At 40.9% G+C, this 13,621-nt stretch overlaps 1 long non-coding RNA gene across 1 annotated transcript; it reads right to left on the bottom strand.

Annotated features, from left to right (window-relative positions):
- Window positions 1-2,335: 2,335 nt before the first annotated feature.
- LOC115409029 (uncharacterized) lies at window positions 2,336-4,549 on the bottom strand. The gene is made up of 3 exons (XR_003933879.1): window positions 4,538-4,549; window positions 3,417-3,418; window positions 2,336-2,421 (listed from the first exon to the last, which is right to left on the bottom strand). It is a non-coding gene; the product is annotated as an uncharacterized LOC115409029 (long non-coding RNA).
- Between the last annotated feature and the right edge of the window lie 9,072 nt (window positions 4,550-13,621).

Genomic DNA, 13,621 nt, shown 5'->3' with positions numbered 1-13,621 from the left:
GAGACGGGAAAAGGTCCAGAGGAGGTCCAGTCAAAGGATTCTCAGCAATGAAGGCTTGAAAGCTGCTCTAACTCCAACTGTACACACACACACACACACACACACACACACACACACACACACACACACACAGTGAGAAGGCTGATTAAACTTGGGGTTCGGAGTTTTCCCCCTTTTGTAAACCTGCCCCTGATATATTCAATGTTTGCTTCTGTTCATTTGGTGCTGGCCCATAGAAATACATAAATCAAACAACTTTTGTCTAAAACATTGCTCGGTACATGAAATGTAATTAGTGCATCTATTCATACATGTGCAGAAGAACTATTTAATTGCTGCACAAGTGCAACAACAGCGTTTCTGAAAAGTTGGATTTTCCTCCCTTCCACAAAGACGAATGGTTTTCTGAAAGTTGTGTTTTCAGTGGCTCTGAGCACATTTGTGAAAAACGCAGCAAAAGTTTCACTTGAAAAAGTTGCTGTGTGAATGGGGCCTTACTCAAGCTGATAAGTGTGATTGCTGTTGCAACCCCTTGTTGACCAAAAACCCAACCAGGAAGCTCTTTAGTTAAAATCCCATGAAAACTGCTGAAAAGGAAAGGTAGAGGAGACGGAGAGAGAACGAAGTGAACAAAATGACACTTGAATGTATCAAAATGAAATTTTTTAGCATACATGATACAACAAAAAATGAATAAATAATGAGACATCAAGCAATACAAATATGATTAAAATCATGTTGGTGCATTAAGCGTGCATGTTTGAAAATCATTCCAGAGAAGATATTTATGAGAGCCTTTTTTTTTTTTTTTTTTTTGAAGTTTCAACTACTCAGACAATTAAAGCTCGTGTCCGGAGTTTCCGTTCGTTTCCAACAGAGCTTAAATGTGTCAGTCTGGTTCGATACTACAATATAATATTAGCATAAAGCAATATAAAAATTTATTTATGAGCCCCGCCGTCGTCTCATAGACCCCCATGTTATCCGAAAAAGCGCCGGTCAGCGTCAGCCAATAGATTTCGAGCTTCCGCATTCTCGTGTTGTCAATCAAAGTGTGCACGCAGCCAGAGAGCACGGCCGCTCGCCCAGGCAGAGGTGAGTTAGCTCCGCAGCAGCCGGGCCCGCTTACCTCGGATATATCCATTTTCTGCTGAACATCCACCGAAAACAGCTCAACATGGAGGATGCTGTAGGACTCGGAGGCTCTCATTTCACCCGACAGATAATAGCGTGCACAATTAAGGGGGCATGGCTTGGTTGCTCATGAGCAGAGAGAGGGCGGAACCTCAAGACATTGGATTAAAAAAAAACCCTCTCTCTTTCAAAACTCCGGACACGAGCTTTAAGCTTTTAAGAGCAACTTCAAGTGCATGTACTGTACATGACAGTGACCTGTGAGAGCCTTTTTTCTAATAGCAGAAATTAGAGCTTAATCAGAATTTATGTGCGTGCCAGTGTAATTATATTGTGTCTGAGGTGAGGTGTGTCTGGGTGAGAAAATCTTTTCCTCCAGCCTTTGCAAGCAGTCTGAACTGTGCCTCAGATGTGCTGGTTACGGGTGGTTTGATTCATCAAGAAGATCAACTGGAAAACTGCAGCATCACAACAGAGATAATTGCAAACATTGTGCAGGTTGGTGGAAGATCAGAAGCTGGAGGCTCCTGGAGGGCTGCAGAAAGGTGCAGGGAGGAGAAAGCGAGAAAATCATAAGGGAGTTGACAGAAAAGCCACAGAAGTAAGAGCATGCAGCAGTGGCAAAAAAAAAAAAAAAAAAAAAAAAGCATTGAGAGAGAAATAAGTCCTCGCTGCATCATGGGTGGTCTCCAAAGAAGTAAAGCAGCATACCTTTAGGATGGTGGAGGATCATCTGAGCCAGCCCTGACTATAAGCATTATTGGGGAAAAAAAAAAAAGTTTTAAGCCTAATCTTAAAAGTGGTGAGGGTCTTTGCCTCCTGGTTACACAGCAGAGGAGCCTGACTGCTGAAGGCTTTGCCTGTTTTTCCAACCACAAGGAAGTCTCGGTAAGCCCGAGAGTGAGGTGTTACGTGAAACAGCACGAGGGCGTCCTCCAGACATGGTGAATATGTTTAACGGCCTTGCATGTGAAAAGAGGGATTTTAAAATATTCCTTTCTGGGGAGCCAGCCAAGTGGAGCCAATATAGGAGAAATGTGGGCTCCGTCGCTGGCTCCTGTCAGGACTGTTGATGCAGCGTTTTTGATCAGCTGCAGCTGAGAGTTATTTGAAGTCCCTGATAAGAGGGTATTATAGTGGTCCTGCCTAGACAGGATGGACTCGTTTTTAAGAACCACTTTGAGAAAGGATTTTCCTTATTCTAACACTATGCAGGTGAAGAAAGGCAGAACGTTGCTTAACTGTGAGTCAAATGACAAATCCTGATTAAAAATAACTGCAAGGGACCTAATTGAGGTTTGGAGGCCAAAGCAATATCACAGCGTGCGTGTGTGTGTTCTAAGGTGTTCAAGAACAAACAGGGTATATTTAGTCTTGAGTTTAATCTCCTTCCATTGATAAAAATAGAGAAATATCATACAGAACACCAGACAGTGTTTACTGACATTATTAATGTGGTTTGACAGCAGGCGTATGCAGCTGAGTGTTGAGGTTAATGGTGATGTTCCGACGTTCGCTCCTTTGGAAACCGTCCGCTTTAGTCGCTTGCTGCTCTGCTGCTGGCTCCACTTCAGTTTGCGTAGAATCATTTTACATTCTTTTATTACTTATTGCAGAGCCTCGTTAGCTTCGTAAATTCATGATTCGATGCCTTTGGTGCGTGTTAAATGAGCATTTATCTTCTCATTTTCTTGCCTGTTTCTGTTATTCTTTTTGTCGACTTTTGTTCATTGTAATCATAAAGTTCCTCTGGTTCATTTCTTATTTGGGTTGTCATGTCTTTTTGAAATGTTTACACTTTATTATGTCAGATGTTTGTTCTTATGCTGATACTAGGATTTGCGTTTAATTTGTTTTGGTAATAATCATATTTTACTTGCACTGATGAATAGAAGAATTGAAGGTTTTTTCAAGCCCAAAATGTGTATTTTGTCTTCATGTTGTGAGCTTGTTACCAGGTCCGTAACCTCATTTTCAGAGCTGAGTATCTTCAAGTTCGAAGTCACGCATGAAAAATACTGTATTCACACCATATTGCAGAGATAGTTTTAACATCTGACAAAGGAGCATGAACTTAATAAATAAGTAGACACACCAAGCAAATGGTTCCAGACGTAGACAGGAAAAACAAACACAACCGGTTCGTCTGATCATAAGCAGAGATGTTGGAACTGAAGATAAAATAAGATAATAAGAACAGATTGAAGCAGATAGCAAACATGACCACAAAGGATTCTTTCCGGTTTTTTTTTTTTTCGTCTTTTTTTTAACTAAGTTTTGACAACTTTCCCGGTCCATGCTGCTCTCATACTCTATTGTGGTTTACACATGTTTGTGCCTCAAGGCAAATTTCTGCAATCTCTGCACACAAATGGATTTCTGTTGAAAACCTTTTGAACATACGTACAGTGAAGACCATTTTCTTGAACTTGTTTTTCAAAAACAAGATATTTGCAAGTCAGTAACAGACGAAATTAACTTCATAAGAGAGAGATTTCTGAGGAATTATTTTCTTTTTTAGCATTTTGCCCTTTGCCTTTATTATTAGAGAAGAATGAGAGGATGATGGATGATTCGGTGTCAGACTGGCTGGTAGATTATTTACACCGGAGCACAGCTGCAGAATATTCGGTGCCTGCCTGCTGGTAATTTCCGAGCCTGTCGACTGAGGAGGTTTGAGGCCACTTTGTATTTGTGAACGAATGCAACGTCCTCCAAATTACTCCATTTAGGCAGGACCTACTTAGAGAAAAAGAGAGAGTGTGTGTGTGTGTGTGTGTGTGTGTGTGGCAATCAGTTGAATCCCCCTCACTGCAGGTGGACAGATGGGTTTCATAGAGAATAGAGATTTTGTGTTTGTGGGTTAAAGCAGGTGTCTCATACAGAAGCAAACAAAAAGCACATTGGAAAAATATGCCTTGATCTCTTTCCCTCACGCAGACACAAAGACACTATTAGAAACCCACACATCACATTAATCCCCTCTGGTGCCTTTTGTCACCTTTACCATCTGGTTCAGTCGCGATGGCGAGCCAGCCGGGTGTCGCTGGAACATCTTCAATGGGGAGGACGGTGGATTTTACCACTGTGATCTACAGGGGTACCCGGGGTTTTGACCCGGCATGTCCGTGGACACCACGTACATCCACTTCCACAGCTGTTCACATGGCACCGCCCCCATGCTGATCACTTCGAGGGCGATTGAAGTGAAGAAAAGCCAGTGTGCTTCGTTTGGCTTACCCTTTATTAAAACAACAATGTCCTTTTTTTTTTTTCATACAGTGCTCTAGCGCCAGATGGTGTGAGACGTAACCTCAAGTCCCCAAAACTCTGAGGAGGGTTTCATTTGACAGGTAGAACCTGGTATGGCTTAATTTTTTCATCAGCCAAAGTAGGCTTTCACAAATTGTAAACACCGTCCTCGATCATGTTTACTGTGGAGCCGCCTCCAGGGAATAAAGATCGCTGGTTTGATGAGAACATGCAAGAACATTTCCAACAGCTTGTTTTTGCTGTTCAGAACTTTTATTTATTCTTGTGAGTGTCTGTTTAACATTCTTTAAAAGCCAATTGCAAACTCCAAAGTGAGCTACAGTATTCCTGACCTGTTTTCAGTAAAAAAAGGGCAGATGTCAGAACATCAGTATTTGTATCTTCTTTCGTGCCGAATTTCAAAGCTAGCCCAGCAAATTCACTCTTAATTTTCACGATTCGATTAGATTTTAAAAATCTTAAGAATACAATTAAAATAGCTCAGACATGTCACATGCTGTCTGGCAGTAGTTAGTAACTGATTGGTAGCTTATTAATGTTCATTGTAAAACTTTCATTTTTTTAATATCTGTCTAAAGCCAACATGCACCAAAGAAAGCAAAAAGTGGAACAACTGTTCTGCATTTGGGAACAAAAAGAAAGTTTTGCTTCAACATAAAATGAATTGCATGAAGTGACAAACATTCAAGTGGAAGGCATCGCTTTTCCTTAAATTATCCGTCAAATATGTCTTTGCTTGGGGACTTTTGTTTTTTCAAACACCAACACGTTTCTGCTTCAGTGATTCGGGGGACCTGCAGAAGACGACTGCAGTCCTGTTGTGTTTGGAGCTGAAATGCTTTGCTTCAGGGTTCCTTATCAGTTTGGGCCAGGCGAACGGGCCCAGTCACAACTTTTAGCCTCACTTCTCCTACTTCTCTAATATAGTATGATTGAACAATATGGGTTCTTTGCTCTCCCGGTTCCCGTCGCTCTCCCTCAGATCTCTGTGGTGTTCCTAAAGTCTGCAGATAACCGCCAGATGACTGCGGCTATTCAAACAAACAGCCTGGAGTTGCTGGTGTGTGCCTGGGATTGGCAGCGTCTGGCCTCTGATGGGCTTCTTCTCTGACACACGTGAACATCGGCGGGCTGCAGAGCGGCGAGCAGATGGCTCCTCTGCTCTGTTTGAACACTGCGTTTTAATCGAGAGCTGTAAATTGTTTATCGGAGCCTCAGCTCCAGCATTTGGTTAAAAGCGCGGATCGTAAATACTCCTCCCTCGCTCTGCTCCTCCAGCTCGCCTCCTCCCAAATGTATATGACCTTTATCTTTGGTGCCCTTTGCTGTTTTTATTGACTTCAGGAGTTGGTGGCTGCAGCTGATGTTTTTTTAGGGAGCTCTCGCACAGCGGGGGGCAAACGAAATCACTTCCTTTTGACAAATTCTTTGGTTCGATGCGACCTTCTGCAACACGTTGACCGTATGTCATCACTCTTCTTCTCAGATCGCCTGCCTGTTTGAGACATTCAGGGGAGTCGCAGGAGGTGTTGTTGTGGCTGGATTCTCCCTCTTTTTGCTTCTTTCTTCCTCCATCAAGCGCCAGGTGGTTTGTTGGCCGCCCGTTTCTTGACTGGCAGCCTTGCGGGCGAATCTGACAGCAGGATGATGAACAGTGTTGAATGATGAATCAGTCTGTGTCCAAAAGGTTTTTTTTTTCCCCTTCTTTTTCTCTCTGTCTCATGCTCCCTTCATCCTGGTGGTGAAAACCTTTTGCAGCAGATCAAGGAAATGCAAGAGGAAATGAGAGAGACGTTAAAGTGAGAGAGGCAGCGACTCCACCTCAACCGTTGTTTTACTCTCTTTTTTGAGTATTCCTCCTCTCCATCACTTTCTCCTGCACACGCCCCCTCATCGCCTTCCCTTCTTCATCCATTAACTCTTACTTTGCATCCTCCATCTGCTTGAAAAGAGAAACATGACACAAGAAAAATGAAGGGAAAAGGAATGAAATAAAGACAGAAAAACAAACAAAAGCAAAGACAGCTGTGAAGAAAGACTGAGAGAAATACATTAAGCAGTGAAAGCCGTATGAAAACGCAAAGAAATGAAGATGTTACAGAAGCTGAAAGAAACTGAAAGAGAGAAGAGTTTATCTTCTAACTTTCTCATTACATCAGTGAGACATCTGTTTTTTAGCTAACTTTCCCTTTATTCCTTTTTGTCTTCACATCTTTCAGAAGCATTACTGACCCTTACCTGTTTTTTTTAACTTATCTCATTATTCTTTCCCTCCTTCATAAGTGTTTTCTTTCGTTGCTGCCCTTCATTGCAGTCTCACTTCTCCGCACCTTCGTCCCCTCTCCTTCTCTCTTTAGTTACTCTTTTCTTCTATTTCTGTCTTTTCTTTTCCTTCAAGCCTGACTTCCTTTGTCGCCTGCCATCGAGAAAGTCCTTTTCCATTTGTATTTTACTCCATTTCCTCACTCCTTCATTTTGTTCCCTTTATTTGTGACTTTCCTGCCTCTTTCATTCTGCTGGTTCTTCCTTTTCTTTAAGACTCACCTCTGTGTGACCTTCATTCTTCACTTACTACTGTTCTGTTTTCTTGTTCTCCTTCCTCTCTCTCTCATCTTGCTTCAATTTCTGGGAAACTCCACTTCTAACCTTGTTTCACTTCATTTATTCAGCTCTTTCTTTTTCTTGTTACTCTTTCGTCCAAGTCTAAGTTCTTCTTGACCGTTATTCATTGCTCCTTGTTGCTTTATCCTTTTGGTTTTCCTTATGTTCCTTGTGTTCTTCAACTCCCTCCTCCTTTTCTTTCCTGTCGGCATTTACACACTTTTCATCTTTGTTTCTCTTTTTGCACTGAGCATCATTCTTTTCTTCCAATTATTCCTCTTCCACACATCCTCTCATCCCCTTCCTCTCCTCTCTTCTCACTCCATTCTCCTTCCAGACATGTTCAATTTTTTTCTTTTACCCTTGATTCTTTTATCTCACTTCAGCTTACGTTTTATTTTTAAGTTGTGTGACTTTTGTCTGTGAATATCTCATCCACCAATTTTTTTCTATCCATTTTTATTTTTTCCTTTTCCTTTCTCCTCTTCCTGTCACGTCTTGAAACCCCCGTACCCCGCTTCCTCCTGACTTTACTGTATGTTTCCCCCTGTTACGCAATTCCTCTCCCCACCATATCCGTGGATTTTCTTCTTTTCTTTCCCACACTCCTTTCCTGGCAGTCATTCATCCTTTAATTTCCTTCTCCCCCTCCCTCTCTGCCCTTTCTTCACTTCATTCCCTCCTTTCATCATTTACTCTGCCCTCTTCAGACACATTTCTTCTTCTTTTTTTTTTTTTTTCCTGCTCGGACTATTGACTCCATCTGCTTTTCCTCCTCATTTCTTTCCTCCTGTGATTCCTCCTCCTCCTCTTCTTCCTTCTCCGGACTCACATTTTGAAATTGTGTATTTCCTGCTGCTCAGTATTGACCTGCCTCTTTCGCTCGGACCTCCACTCTGCTGCACAAACAGACCAACATCTTCTATGTACCATATTCTCAGCTGCGACTTGCAATCTTGTTTTCAGCAAGAAGAACACATAAGTGAGTGTGTTTTAGATGAAAAAAGCACAAATGAGAGCAGCTGTCTTAATGATGCTGGCTCAGCATGGTGCCATGTTCATTTCAACAGGTGCTCAGTCTGCTGCGTTGGAAAAGCACAGTGATGACTGTGAAAATATTCCAGAAATACAGGTCAGCTATTGGACAGAAATATGAATAGACCCACCAAACCCTCGTTACTGCAGGTCAAGACTGTCTGCAGGGAGTCTCCGAGCACATCACAACTGTATTCTAAAAGTCAAGAAGATGGTAGTTCGGATTTATTTGATGGGTTACAGTTTAAACTAAGTCGTACCTTTTCTCGCTTCCCTTTGGGATGTTTTCAACAATGTAGACTGCGCAGTGTTAAAAGGTTGATTAGAGATGCCGTTAAAGTGCCTTGATTATCCAGACAGTATTGGACAGACGCACTTTCTCATCTGTCCGTAACCCAAATCATCTGGATAATAAAAATGACAGCAACACTCGCTGTGTCGCGAATCAAAAATGACATTTCTGCCAATACATACATGGCATGTTCAACAACTGTGTGTTATTCCTTTTAAACTTTAAATGGAATGAAAATGAGTTTGTTCATGTGTACACCTGAAAAAAGGTTGACATCTTGGCTCACTTGATCCTTCAGATGGGTTTAGTGAGCTGTGAGTGGCAGATTTGCAGGCAATAGACTCAGGTTAATGATGCAACCAGGTGATGCATTCCTGTAAGGCATCCATCGCTTCACTGGGAGGCACACGACAGTCTTTTGAAACGCCGCACTTGTGGGCGATATCTCAGTAGGAAAGCTCACCGCGGTGTTACCGGATCACAAATTCCCATCTTTTGGCTGATCGTCCAGATGACAGGTTTGTGTTTCCCACGATCAACGGGCGGTGGAGAAACTTTGAGCTTCATGGAAGACATGCCCAGAGAAACAAGAGAAGAGTCTATCAAGGAAAAATAGGGCGAGAAAACAATACGACCCTCTGGGAAACGTGTCAGTGCAAAACGGACCAAAAACAGTTAACAGGTGATGAACGGCACAGATCTGGATAACCGAGGTTCTGATAATCAATGTAGAACTGTAACTCCCACCTCCCGTTCCGATCTATTCGGGGCTTTGATATTTTGACTGGTTGTCAGATGAAATCTTCAGTCTTATGTTGTGTGGTGAGAGCGGTTCACAGACTGTCGTCCTCTCAGTCGTCTAACCAGAGACACCCTGAGATCGTAACCACACTGCTGCAAGCCGAAGCTCCCAGCAACCCATAAAGAGGCTAGTGAATGTAGCGCGACGGCCGCAAATGTTTGCAAATTCATAGGAAGGTAAAATACCAAGTTCAACATTCTCTGTCTACTGACAGATATTTTCCCTGCACACAAATGCCACCTGAGCAAGGACTTGATTCTTGATTTGATTAATGTATTAGATCAATTTCTTGAAGGCACCAGTGATGGACGTACATTACGCACAGGATAACGCCATTATTCAGTCCCTCCTGGGTTTCGCGGGCATTTTTGTGATTGTTGCAGCACAATATTCCTGATTTCTTGGGAGCTTTTCCAGAAAGTTTCCAAGATTTGTTACCCCCAAACACCACAAACTCCTTTTTTTTCAGCTGTTCAATAAAGTTTTGTAAAATTAAAAATTAATATTCTTAATTGATGTAATACTTTAAGAAAATAGCAAAAGCACTGAAAATGATCCTCCACATAAATTTAACAAGACAAGCAAGGCTGTAGTTATCCGTAAAGAGGGTGCAACAGATGGCATTCCAAAAAGACAATCGGAGCTTTTAGAATATGTTTCAACATTTTAATTGACAGTGTTTATTTTTGAAGTAATTCTTCAACATGCTCCAATCCTTTTTCACAAGTACGTACGCCACGTACGCCACGGTGGAGAGTTATCAGCAGACTAATACTGTTTGACATGAAATGGTTGTAGCTTTAAGGCATGAAATGATCGTATGCAATTGAATGAATCACATTTGGACATATCTATCAGTGGCTTTAAAAGTTAATTTCACATCCTGCCACACACGTATACACACACACACGCTCACAGCTTGTCACAATCTAACTTAATTTTATTGTTTGGTGATTTGTCTGGTCTGTGATCTGCCCGTTTCAGCCGTTCTTCTCGTATGTTCCGCTGTAGAAAAGTGTTGGTCAGTCGATGATTTTCAATTGTGCGCCACCACATTATTGGACACGGTGCGGAACAGTTGAACCCCACTTTTGTGAAAAACACAAGGGAATTGTTTTACTCGGTCTTTAGAAGACATTTTTGGTGATAAATGAGAAATGTTACAATGTTGCGATTCCTGGAGGGACTGATTGTTGCATATTGAAGCACACTGAAGCAATTGCTTGAAATCACCCAGTCTTTCTTTTTTTCCCTAACCTGTCCTGTCCAGCATGGAAGCAGCAGAAAAGAGGTCCAAGAGGAGCTTATAAGTATGAAGCTCCTCTTGATGACATGCTTTCTTACTTTATTTTATTTATTTAATACTAAAATCATCCAGTCTTTAGGAGCATTAACTTTACAATCCTGCAGGATTGAAGGTGTATCGATAAAACGTAATTAAAATGGGGAAAAAAGCTGAGACTTTATCACTTATGCATTATAAAAGAAATGGAAAGCATTTCTGGAGGGTAAGCTTCATAATTGATCTCAATATTTTCTTGCTCCAGTCAAGACACATGAAACCCTGGAGCGCCGGCCTCTGTATTATGGGCTGTTATTACTAATTAATATAAAATTCTTTGTTTCTTTCACTCTAAAAGCAAATGAAAAGTGACGATATGTAATCTGAGTGATGACTTATATTGTCTTCTGATGCAGAAAGTCCACATGGTGGCTTAAGCTGCAGCACTTGGCATTAAAAAAACCCCTTTAATTGTGAAATAATGAAGTGTTGTGACTGTAGCTACTGTATAACAACTCCAGCGGAGTTCATTAAGAGTCTGCCCTCTGGAGGAAGTGGTCTGTCAGGGTAATTTAAACCCCAACCGCAAACAAATGCACTCTCAGGAGGCTGTCACACACACACACACACACACACACACACACACACACACACACACACACACACACACACACACACACACACACACCAACAGGTGAGGCCTGTAATCGCTGCTCCCTGAAGGTGAAAGTTTAACATCCCGAGCCGCATAAACACGAGTCATTAAGAAAACCAAAAGGCCAAAAACAGCCCACCTCTACGTCTCTTTATCAGTCAGATGGTGCGTTAGATTTGCTCACCTTGACTTTGCTCTTGTACCGCTCCCCCATCACTCCTCCGTAGATTACAATTAAGGTAATGACCGTTAAAAATTGCACCTGTAAGGTCACCGACGAGCCTTTATCAATTACCCTGAAGCTGCTTGGGCGCGGCGAGCACATCATTAATAGCAGCCTGGTCTCGACGCGCACGCTGCTGGAATCACATGCATATTTCTGTCACAACCTCAACCTTTCTTCAGCCCTCTCATGCATTTTATATGTTTTTGCAGTTTTACCAGCGAGACAGCGGGTTAAGAGCTGCGTGTCTCCGCTCGGAAAAAAGGTCAGACATACAATTCTATTCCTAGTCATGAAGGCCTTCACACACTGCAGGGAGAACTTCTGCTTTTTTTTTTTTTTTTTTACCTTCAAGTTGTTTTTCTTTGATATAAATATGACAACTTTTTTTTAATGATCATAAATTCTGTCAGGATTTTTCTCAACAAATATGCAAATTATCATGAGAACCCACTGAAAATATTGGACCTTTTGAAATTTCATATTCTTTCGTCAAATGAGGAGGAGGAGCAAATCTCTGTCTTTCTATCTATACAGTATATATATATATATATATATATATATATATATATATATATATATATATATATATATATATATATATATTTCCAAGTTGTTGCTTTTGAAAGCTGTATGTGTTTTTGTACAGGATTGCAATATGATTTACAACAGCATTGTTTATGCATGCACATCTGCTTGGCCTGCTCTGAGACCTGAATATGTGCACAATACAAATCCATCTATGTGCTATTTATGATTTGTGCGTCCTCCTGCATGCATTGCTCTGAACAATTTGGCTCAAATCAGCCAGGAAGTCTTATCGCCTGTGAAGCAGGAAACATTTCACCGGTGACCTGCTTCCATATGTTGGAGGTTAGCCAATTACTTATCCCAGACATGTTGCTGTGCATGCATGGCTTCGGCTCCTCTGCACCTTTTAGATGAATAAATTAAAAAAAAAAAAACATTTTATGTAAATGAAAGAGGTGGATGCATCACTTTAAGAAAAACTAGGAGAAGCTGAAAGAAAAACAGAACGTTGGAAGAAGCAGAAGCCTTGAAGTCGCCGGGCAAAACCTGCCTGCAGGGATTTTGCAGCCTATAAACTAATGATTGCCTGTCATCAAGATGAATTTGCTTGGCATTTATGTTTAAATGGCTTAAAGTCCCCCTCTGCATTGCAGCTCTTGTTGAGCAAGAAGATTAAAAATCATTCAAGCTTATGAATGAATTAACAATTCCGGATCTTCATCGCTGGGATTTTATGAGAATTCTGAACTCTTTTCTGTGAAAGTGTCCATTCACTAGTTTTGGTCAATCACATTAATGAACTACATTTACTGTTGGGCAGGCAACAAATGTTAATGTCAGTGTTAATGGAAATATTGCTGATGCGGCACAAAAACGGATCACCCCAAACCAAAAATACTGCTCGGAATAAAACCAATAACCTTCAAAATATGAGTGAAACTCCTACATCAGTGCTGTTCTAATTCTAATGGAGTGCTTATACAGTACGTATGCATGTGTTTCTGCATGTTAATGTTGTAGCTGTTGCTAAAGCTACATGCAGTGAACGGCTCAGTGCTGAATATTCAGCAGGTATTCAATGATTTAGACTTCTACAACTACAAACTAACTCATGTTTCATAATCATTTTTTTTGTTTGTTTTAATTGCGAATTCTCCTCCTCAGGCTGGCTGCTTCTGTAAAAAAAATTGCAATATGCTATTAGGTAAATCATCATTACACAAAATGGAAAAATTACTGAGAGGAAACTGAATTTCAGTTTGTTTGTTTATGTAAAAATGCCAAAAGGAGCTTCTGCAGTTCTTTTAATAGGTGAAGCACCAGCGAAGACGTCAACTGCTAGCACACTCTGCTCTCTCTACATTCACATTCAAATAATTGTGTTGGATAACAATTTTTTACCATTCTATCTGACAACAAAGTAACTCACCTGGCCTTTCTTTTCTTTTAATGCAAAAATATATTAAGCTCGTCTCATTCATTAGGTATAAAAGAAAACTTAATTGAAGAGATAAAATAAAGCATTTGAAGCTGTAGCATGAAACGCATCAGTCACAAATTTAGCAGCAGATTGATTTAAGCATAAAATCACTAAAAACATTTTCATTTTTTGTATTTGATATATTTTTCTGAATAGTGCAGCGGGACTGGATTAACAATCTGTAGATCTGATGTCCAGTCAATGTTAGAATATTCAAGTCAGGTGTAGAGTTACTTTAACTTCAGAAAAACAAGCTTTTAGATTTGAAAAAAAAAAATTGAAAGGGTTAAAATGTGTTCTGATGACTTTACCA

Source organism: Salarias fasciatus, chromosome 22 (genome assembly GCF_902148845.1).
Source record: "Salarias fasciatus chromosome 22, fSalaFa1.1, whole genome shotgun sequence".
Taxonomy (NCBI): domain Eukaryota; kingdom Metazoa; phylum Chordata; class Actinopteri; order Blenniiformes; family Blenniidae; genus Salarias; species Salarias fasciatus.
This window is presented reverse-complemented; position numbering and strand designations above follow the sequence as displayed.